Source organism: Chelonia mydas, chromosome 1 (assembly GCF_015237465.2).
Source record: "Chelonia mydas isolate rCheMyd1 chromosome 1, rCheMyd1.pri.v2, whole genome shotgun sequence".
Taxonomy (NCBI): domain Eukaryota; kingdom Metazoa; phylum Chordata; order Testudines; family Cheloniidae; genus Chelonia; species Chelonia mydas.
Genome location: NC_057849.1, coordinates 325,909,066 through 325,917,081, shown reverse-complemented (window position 1 = coordinate 325,917,081; position 8,016 = coordinate 325,909,066). Strand labels below are relative to the sequence as shown.

The following is an 8,016-nucleotide window of genomic DNA, read 5'->3' as shown; positions in this document are numbered from 1 at the left end:
TTGGGGTTTCAACAGAGGCACATGGTCCTGTTAGTCATAGACTGACCAGAAACAATCTTATCTGATAAGAAGATAGAGGATGGACACATACATCAGTGGTTTATATGCTTCTCCTTAACCTTCCTATCACTCTGTATTGAATTAGTAAATTACCAGTGGTAAAATCCATATTTCTAACCACCTTCTCTGCCAGTGTCCTGGGGAAAAAAATGAAAAAAAAAAATTTTACACATACCCCCTCTCAAAATTTAATAAAACTTTCAAAATGTCAGTAAAAACCACAACATGATACAAAACTTTCTGTGATTCCTTTATTAACTTGCAAAATTAGTGGAATTGACTAACAGGTACTATTTTAATTTATTTTTTGTGGTGGGTAGATGTAACCGGGCATGATCCCCAGCTCCTGTTTTCGCCTACAAATTACTCAGACACCTCCAGTTTGTAGGTTTCAGAGTAGCAGCCGTGTTAGTCTGTATCCACAAAAAGAAAAGGAGTACTTGTGGCACCTTAGAGACTAACAAATTTATTTGAGCATAAGCTTTCGTGAGCTACAGCTCACTTCATCGGATGCATTCAGTGGAAAATACAGTGGGGAGATTTATATACATAGAAAACATGAAATAATGGGTGTTACCATACACACTGTAACGAGAGTGATCAGGTAAGGTGAGCTATTACCAGCAGGAGAGCGGGGGGGGGGGAAAAAACCTTTTGTAGTGATAATCAAGGTGGGCCATTCATCACTACAAAAGGTTTTTTCCCCCCGCCCTCCTGCTGGTAATAGCTCACCTTACCTGATCACTCTCATTACAGTGTGCATGGTAACACCCGTTGTTTCATGTTCTCCATGTATATAAATCTCCCCACTGTATTTTCCACTGAATGCATCTGATGAAGTGAGCTGTAGCTCACGAAAGCTTATGATCAAATAAATTTGTTAGTCTCTAAGGTGCCACGAGTACTCCTTTTCTTTCTCCGGTTTGTAGGTATCACTATGCAGTCTATTTATAGTGCTGCACTCCACAGTACTAACTTTACATACTAGTGCAACAATGCTATTTACAGTGTAATTCAGCCTCACAACCCCTTCTTCCACAGGAGGGGAGGTGTGGGGAAAAATCTTTCCACCCAGAGATCTTCCTTACTCTTGCACTGCTAACCTTTTTCTCTCTCCTTTTCTTCTGTCCTGTGTTCTTTTCTACTCTCCCAGGCAATGGGCTAATTAGCTCTATAGCTCTCCTCAGCCAGTCTGATCTAGTAATTAGCCACTCCTTTCCTCAATCAGGCTCTCTTCAAGGGAACTAACTGGAGTTAAAGGGACCAGAGTGCTGGTTCAGCTGCGGGTTCTCCGCACTCTATAACAGTAGAGCCAGACTTCTGTGATCCTAGAACTACATCAGCATCCATTTCTAATTGCACTCATTTGCTATACATTAGCCTTTTGGTTTTCCTACATTTGGCCTTATTTTATAAAAAGGTGATGCAGCAACTAATAAAAATGTGCACAGTAAGGGTTAATTGGTATTCCAAAAAATTAATGATCTTAGATACAAGGTCTGAGTCCAATCTCACACACAGAATTATCTCCAGTGACTATCCCAGACTGACATCAGAGTTCAAGCGGAATCATGTCCATGAACATATAAATGTACTGTAGAGTATGAATACATGAAAACAGCTACAATATTACAATAATTGAAAAGTCATGAAGTGTTTTTAAAAACTACCTGTTTTTGCCACTAGATAGCAGCATGTCTTCAACATTCAGATTATGTTTGATGCCCAGCTCAACTCAAGATCTCCTATCCTATATATTCTTATTTACTTAGATCTTTCCTGAAGGTTGCTGTAAGATCTGTGGAGAAAGCTCTAGTATAGCATATGGTAAATATATAAAGCAGTTACGGGTGCCATTTGCTAATTTTTGTTGAACACTGAGCTATTAAAAAACAACAACTGCTCTTACAGAGGTGGAGAGCCAGAGCAACACCATTGATTTTAATGGAGTTATTCCGGTTTTACATTGGCATGCTGAGGGCAGATTTTTGCCTTTGGGGATTTTAGAGACTAATTTTCTAAGAAGATGAGCAAAAATGAATGCAAGGAATGCAGTGAACTCATTCAGTACCCCTCACACATTAAAGTGACAGCAAGGGTGCCTGCTCTTGATTATCGGATTTATTACTATAAAAAAAGAACAATTTTTTGTGGTAAAGAGACTGCTTCCGTCAGCAGTATTGTAGTCCGAGGGTGTATGAGCAATGTGCTTTGGGATGATTCACTGTTACTCCAGTAGGAAGTGTTGAATGGCTTGCTTTAATTGACGTATACAGTGCAGCTCACACACTCAGCTCCTGCTAGAAGTATTTTGACGTAAATCTTCCCTTATTTAACAAACTATGAGCTAAAATAGGTAAGAGGTGAATGGGGCCTGCTTTTTTTTTTCTTGCTCATAAAATAAATTTGAAATGCTTTTTAATGTAAAAATAAGGAGCTTTTGCCTTGCAACGCTATTTAAAAAATCTTCACTGATGTGATGCAGACTGGATTCAAATATTGCACATATATAATGGACAACATTAAAAAAAAAAACCTCCAGAATAAAAAATGTGCCAGCAACCATTACATAGGGACATCACGAACAGATGGACAAACTTCTGGCAAGGGGAGTTTGGAAACTAGTGTTTGTGACCCATGCTACTACCTGTGAGGAAAAAAATAATGGGAAGACAGGCCCTAGCTCTAGCAGAAGCCAAACCAATTCATAGTAGCAGATAAAAATCACACCCCCTGGAAGGCAGAGTTTACTCTGAGGAGCCTCCTTCACTGAGGTGTGCCTGGGTATCAAGAGGACTTGAATAAATTCAAATATCTCAATATTAGGGTACATCTGAATATCTCAGAGTTGGTTGGTTTGTTGAGAAGTTTGGGAAGGTAAACATTGCCACAAGGAGCTATGAGAATTCTGGCAGTCATGGAAACTGGAAAGTGCATCTGGGATGCCATGGTCATAGCCAAGACATGCTGGGGTCTATTGACCTGGATTTATAGGGCTAGTTTATTACGGCTCGCCAACTATCTGACCAGAAGATAATTAGGTTCTTGTCCCAAATTCAGGCTACAGAATTAGGGAGTTCAATGTCTTGTGCAGACTCTTGGGATGTGTGGCAAGGACACTCATACTGAGGACAATACCAGAATTTCAAGATCTTTATTAAAATAAATGAAAGAATAATCAAAGCTATAAACCACAGAGTCACAAAGAAGTAGTACAGTTCTATGGTCCCAGGTGGTAACATCCCTTTTCTAACCGGCTACTTAAACTAGTATACTAACACCCTTCCTTGGAGACCTGGTAATGGGAGATAGAGGACCAGCCTTGTCTCTCGCATGCCCAATGAATTCGATGGTCCAGGCTTCTCAATCCAAGTTGGTAGAGATCAGGTTCGAATGTTGAGTAGTTAAACTATATTGCAGAAGCTGAGCTGATAGCTTAACACAGGGGTTGGCAACCTTAGGCACGCAATCCATCAGGGTAATCCTGGTGGGCCATGAGACATTTTGTTTATGTTGACCAGCTACAGGCATGGCCCCCACAGCTCTCAGTGGCCACGGTTTGCCGTTCCCAGCCAATGGGAGCTGTGGGTAGTGGCGGCCCGCACGTCTCCATTGAAGTCAATTAAGCTATGCCCCCTTGAGCTGGGCAGGAAATACTTTTTCCCATCCTGTGACTTTTTGAGATTTTGAAAATGTTTCCCCTCCTGAATTGGAATGAAAAATCAAAATCTCAAATTTTGTTGTGAACTGAAAATCCAGATTTTGTAGCGGTTAATCAAAATGTTTGCTTTTATTTCAACCTTTTTAAAAACTATAACTACCATATATATTTAAGCACAAAGTTATTCCAAACCAGAAAAACAGAATTTTTAATTTCAATATCAAAACTTTGTTTAAAACAATTGAGTAGAGAAATATGTTGAAACTGGCCCTTTCCGACAAAAAGTTTTGTTTTTGAGTAATCAGCATTTTCTAATTTAAAAGCAGTTAATCAAAAAATTCCCAGCCACCTCTGTTGTTTACATCTGCTGTGGATCTGGCCCATAATGGAGCTACGTGGATGTACGTGCAATCAGAATATTAAGAATACGTCTCCATTGCTGATTTTATTAGTTCTCTCCACACAGTAGTTACACACTCTGTAAGATTTTTTTCTAAATTTCCCTTATGGCCAGCCCTTTTGAAGCTTCAGTGTGTGACGTGTTGTTCACAAGTCTACCATCTCATTGAATAGCTCTGAGGCATTCTCTTTTTATACTCTTTGGAGTTTTATGTTCTTCTTTTATGTTCCCCCTTTATCTCCTATTTTTCGAATGAAAAGAATCCTCATATCCCTGTCCTTTTATCATACCTCCATTATGAAAAAAAGCCTATTCAACTCATCTAGGTCAGATGATCTACTTAACTGGTGTTGAAATAAATGAACAGATAGATATGGGGTTCATTCAGGCCCTTCTTTCATCTGGGAATATTGTTATATACAGTGCATATTTTGACCATTTTGTTACTATAGCTGGTCCAAAGAGGGCGAAAACAATGTAATGAGAAAATTCAAAATTGTTATCATTTTTCAGGGTTTGAGAGTGGCTGATTTTTCATTTTGATTTGTTTTTCTATTTTTAAAAATGTTCAAAAATGATAGGAAAATAATACAGGATTTCAGCCATTTTAAAAAGAAAAAGGAAGAAGGAAAAGGAAAAAATATATAGTAATAAAAAATTAAGCCAATAAATTTAGATAAATCTATTCTTTTTCCCAAGCATTTTTGAGAACTCAGGCCCACCTATAACAGAAAGAACCAGCCTCTCTAGCGAAGGGAGAATCTCTGTATGTACCTATGACCCACAGATGAGCAGCTCTGATTCTATCCACCTGAAGGTAGTTGCTCACACGTACACACTAAGCAGTTAATTAAAATATGCATGTAATTTAGCCAATCATAAGAAGCAGTCATAAATCTCTCCAAAGTATGGAGTCACTCATATATCCCAGACAATCCAGTTTTCATAAAAAAATGAATAGACAAATTATATCTTCGCTGCTTTGAAATTTAGGGACCCCTGACTAGCCCTCCCCTTGTTTGCGGGGAGACTTGTACATGGTAATGGAGGAGGCGACAGCTGATACTGCAGCAGTGGCTGCAGCTCCCTCAAACAGCAGTAGCCCTAACAGACCAGGAGAGAGGAGAAAGGCAAACCTATGCCTTCCTATTCCAACCCAAAAACATCTGTGGCAGTATTGAGAGGAACCTGCCGACATACACAGCAAAGAGGGGAGACAGCAGGAAGTCAGCAGGCTCCTTTCTCCCACAAAAAAAGGAACCTGAAAGTGTCTGGGGGAGGAGAAACATCCCCCCCTCAGGAATGGCAAGGAGATATGGAAGGACTGGGAAGGAGCACTTGTGACCACCCTCACCCCCACCAGCTGAGGAAAGCAGCCAGGGAAGCAGGGGTGAAAATCATCATCCCTTCCCCTCACAAAAAAAAAAAAAAAAATAACAGCAGATCTGAGGCAGCACTTCAGGAAGCTCAGCAGACCAGTAACTGACCCCAGCCTTAAACCCAGAGCTTCCCCTCTCCTTGCAGCTGTAGAGACCAGGCCCCTGAGAAAGAAGTGCAGAGGAGAAATGATTTATGGACACCCCATCAGGGGCCCTTTAGGGTGAGGGGCAGACTAACCAAGTCTCCCAGGATATCAGGGAGTTCTGCAAACGAAAAACTCCCAACTTTTGATTTAATAATGTAACCCATGCATGCTCAGTGATCTACTGTACTTGAAAACGTACAGAAAGCTTCGTAGCTTAATTACATCACACCTCTCTAGTACCTGAAATTGTTTGCTCTCAGAATGAAGAGAATTGGGTGGACTGTTAAAGTTGAGAACCCAGTTCTACAAACACCACAAAAAACAAAAAAGCAGAAAATTTGTTTCTACCGATCAACATTTGGCAAGTCTTGCCTGCAAATCTTGATGAACTGGGGAACCCTGCCACACCATCTAGTTTTACATATTTTTCAGTACCTGCTTTAGTAAATCGAGCATGGGCATCTTCTGTTTGCCAAGGGTGGAATGAAGTTTTTCATATCCCTCACTTGTGGAGGAAGTTTGAATTTGAGCTTAACCAACCAGCTACTTCTTATTTAGAGTCCACTCACCCTGATCTCATTCAGCAAATTATCAAGAGACATGCTGATCATCTGCAGTATGTCAGCTTCAAGGTTGATAGTAGAACTGAGTCTGCAGAAGCTGCCTGTGACATCCTTTCTCAATTGGTGAATTGTTCCATCAGGACATTAGGTTTGATTTCAGCAGTGAAGCCAAGTTTTATAAATGTCTCCAAGGCCCATTTTGCATCAGCACTGACAGTAGTTTTTGTAAACTCCAAGGTATTATCATCCATCAAAACTGACACACAGTTGATGATCTGTTCTTGTTTCTAATAATAATGATACTCTAAAACTGCTAAAAATGAGCAGCTGTCCTTGTGTGTCACCTGCTGGAATTCTTTGTGCTGATGACCAGTGTCATGGCCTTAGGCAACTGGCTTGGAATTATTACAAAGTAAGTGATGAACTGCTGCTGGACCCCTCATATGAGAAACACGTTAACCTTGAACATCTTGCATAGATGTTGTGAGTGAAAATCCAGGACAAATTAAATAATTCATACAATTAAAAAGCAAAGTTGGGATGCATTTGTTAAGCACTCCCCTAAAGTCAATATTGTTATCTACTTCTTTTTATACAGAGGAAAACTCCTGTCACACACCTTTACTTGGTCATGCAGTAAGCAAAGCCATGCCAGGTCACACTGGAATGAATTGCCCCGGGTTGATCAAATTGGTGGTGTGTGGTGTGTGCTAATGGACTTCAGCCACTGAATGATGAACTCATTTGCATTGCTGAATGCTGTAAGAACCTAACAGCCATGGGACTTGGTGAATGTGAGGTTATCTGCAGAAATTTTATTGAGTATGTAAAGATGCATGGAGCCAGGCTTACCTTGCTTTCTATTATGGAGGAAGTACTAATTCCAGATAATGATTAAAACCTGGATCAAATTCATTCAGAAATCTCCAAACACTGTGGAAGAATGTGGTTCCCTGAGATGAGGCTACCTGGAAACTATTTACAGAAAATATTAATATGGTCAAAACTGGATCAAGGTGTTGCTTTCTATGCACATAGGGACTTATGAAAATGAAGCATCAAAACTGCTTAAAATTTTCAATTTCCTAAGTTTAATGAACTGCATAGAAACAAAAGCAAAGCGCTCAGGTGTGTCAATGCTAGATTGAATTAGAAAATAGAACATAGGATACTTAACAGTAGACACTTTGAAAGGATGTCTGTGGGTTAGAGGTGTTTCTTCCTCCAATTAAATTAAGCACTTTCATTTGGCTTCTTTTTAATTAAATTGTTACATTAAACACAATTAGTACAAGGTTTCTCATGTGTTCTATACTGTTAGTCTCACTGGTGTGGTTAAAGGGACTGTGAAGTTTGCCTGCTTGATGGGGAGTTAAATGACTCCTGGAACCTTCAGGTAAATTGTATTATTTGCAATGTTACTTTCTCCAGTTGTTCACTAATAATATTTTTTGTTGAACATGTAGAACAAATACTTTGTATCATAATAGCAATTTGAAATAGTCATCATCATCATGTTTCCATTACACCTCGCGTTTAGGGCAGCGACAAAGCTCCTCCACTTCTCTCTGTTTCTGGCAAGTCTGTCAGTGGTTCCCCAGCTGTGCCCCAGGTTTTTCAGCTCAGCTTCCACAGCTCTTTGCTATGTTGTTTTTGGGTGGCCTTGTTTTCGCTTGCCTTCAGGTGTCCATCTTAATGCTATTCTGATGATGGAACCAATTTCCATCTGAAGCACACGGCCAATCCATCTCCAATGCCTCCTGGCAATGATGGTGCTCAGATCCTCTTGGCTGCACTGTATCAATAG

At 39.9% G+C, this 8,016-nt stretch overlaps 1 pseudogene; it reads left to right on the top strand.

The window, feature by feature from the left end:
- The first annotated feature begins 5,907 nt into the window (after positions 1-5,907).
- On the top strand, positions 5,908-7,257 carry LOC102930425 (annotated as a pseudogene).
- The last annotated feature ends 759 nt before the right edge of the window (positions 7,258-8,016 follow it).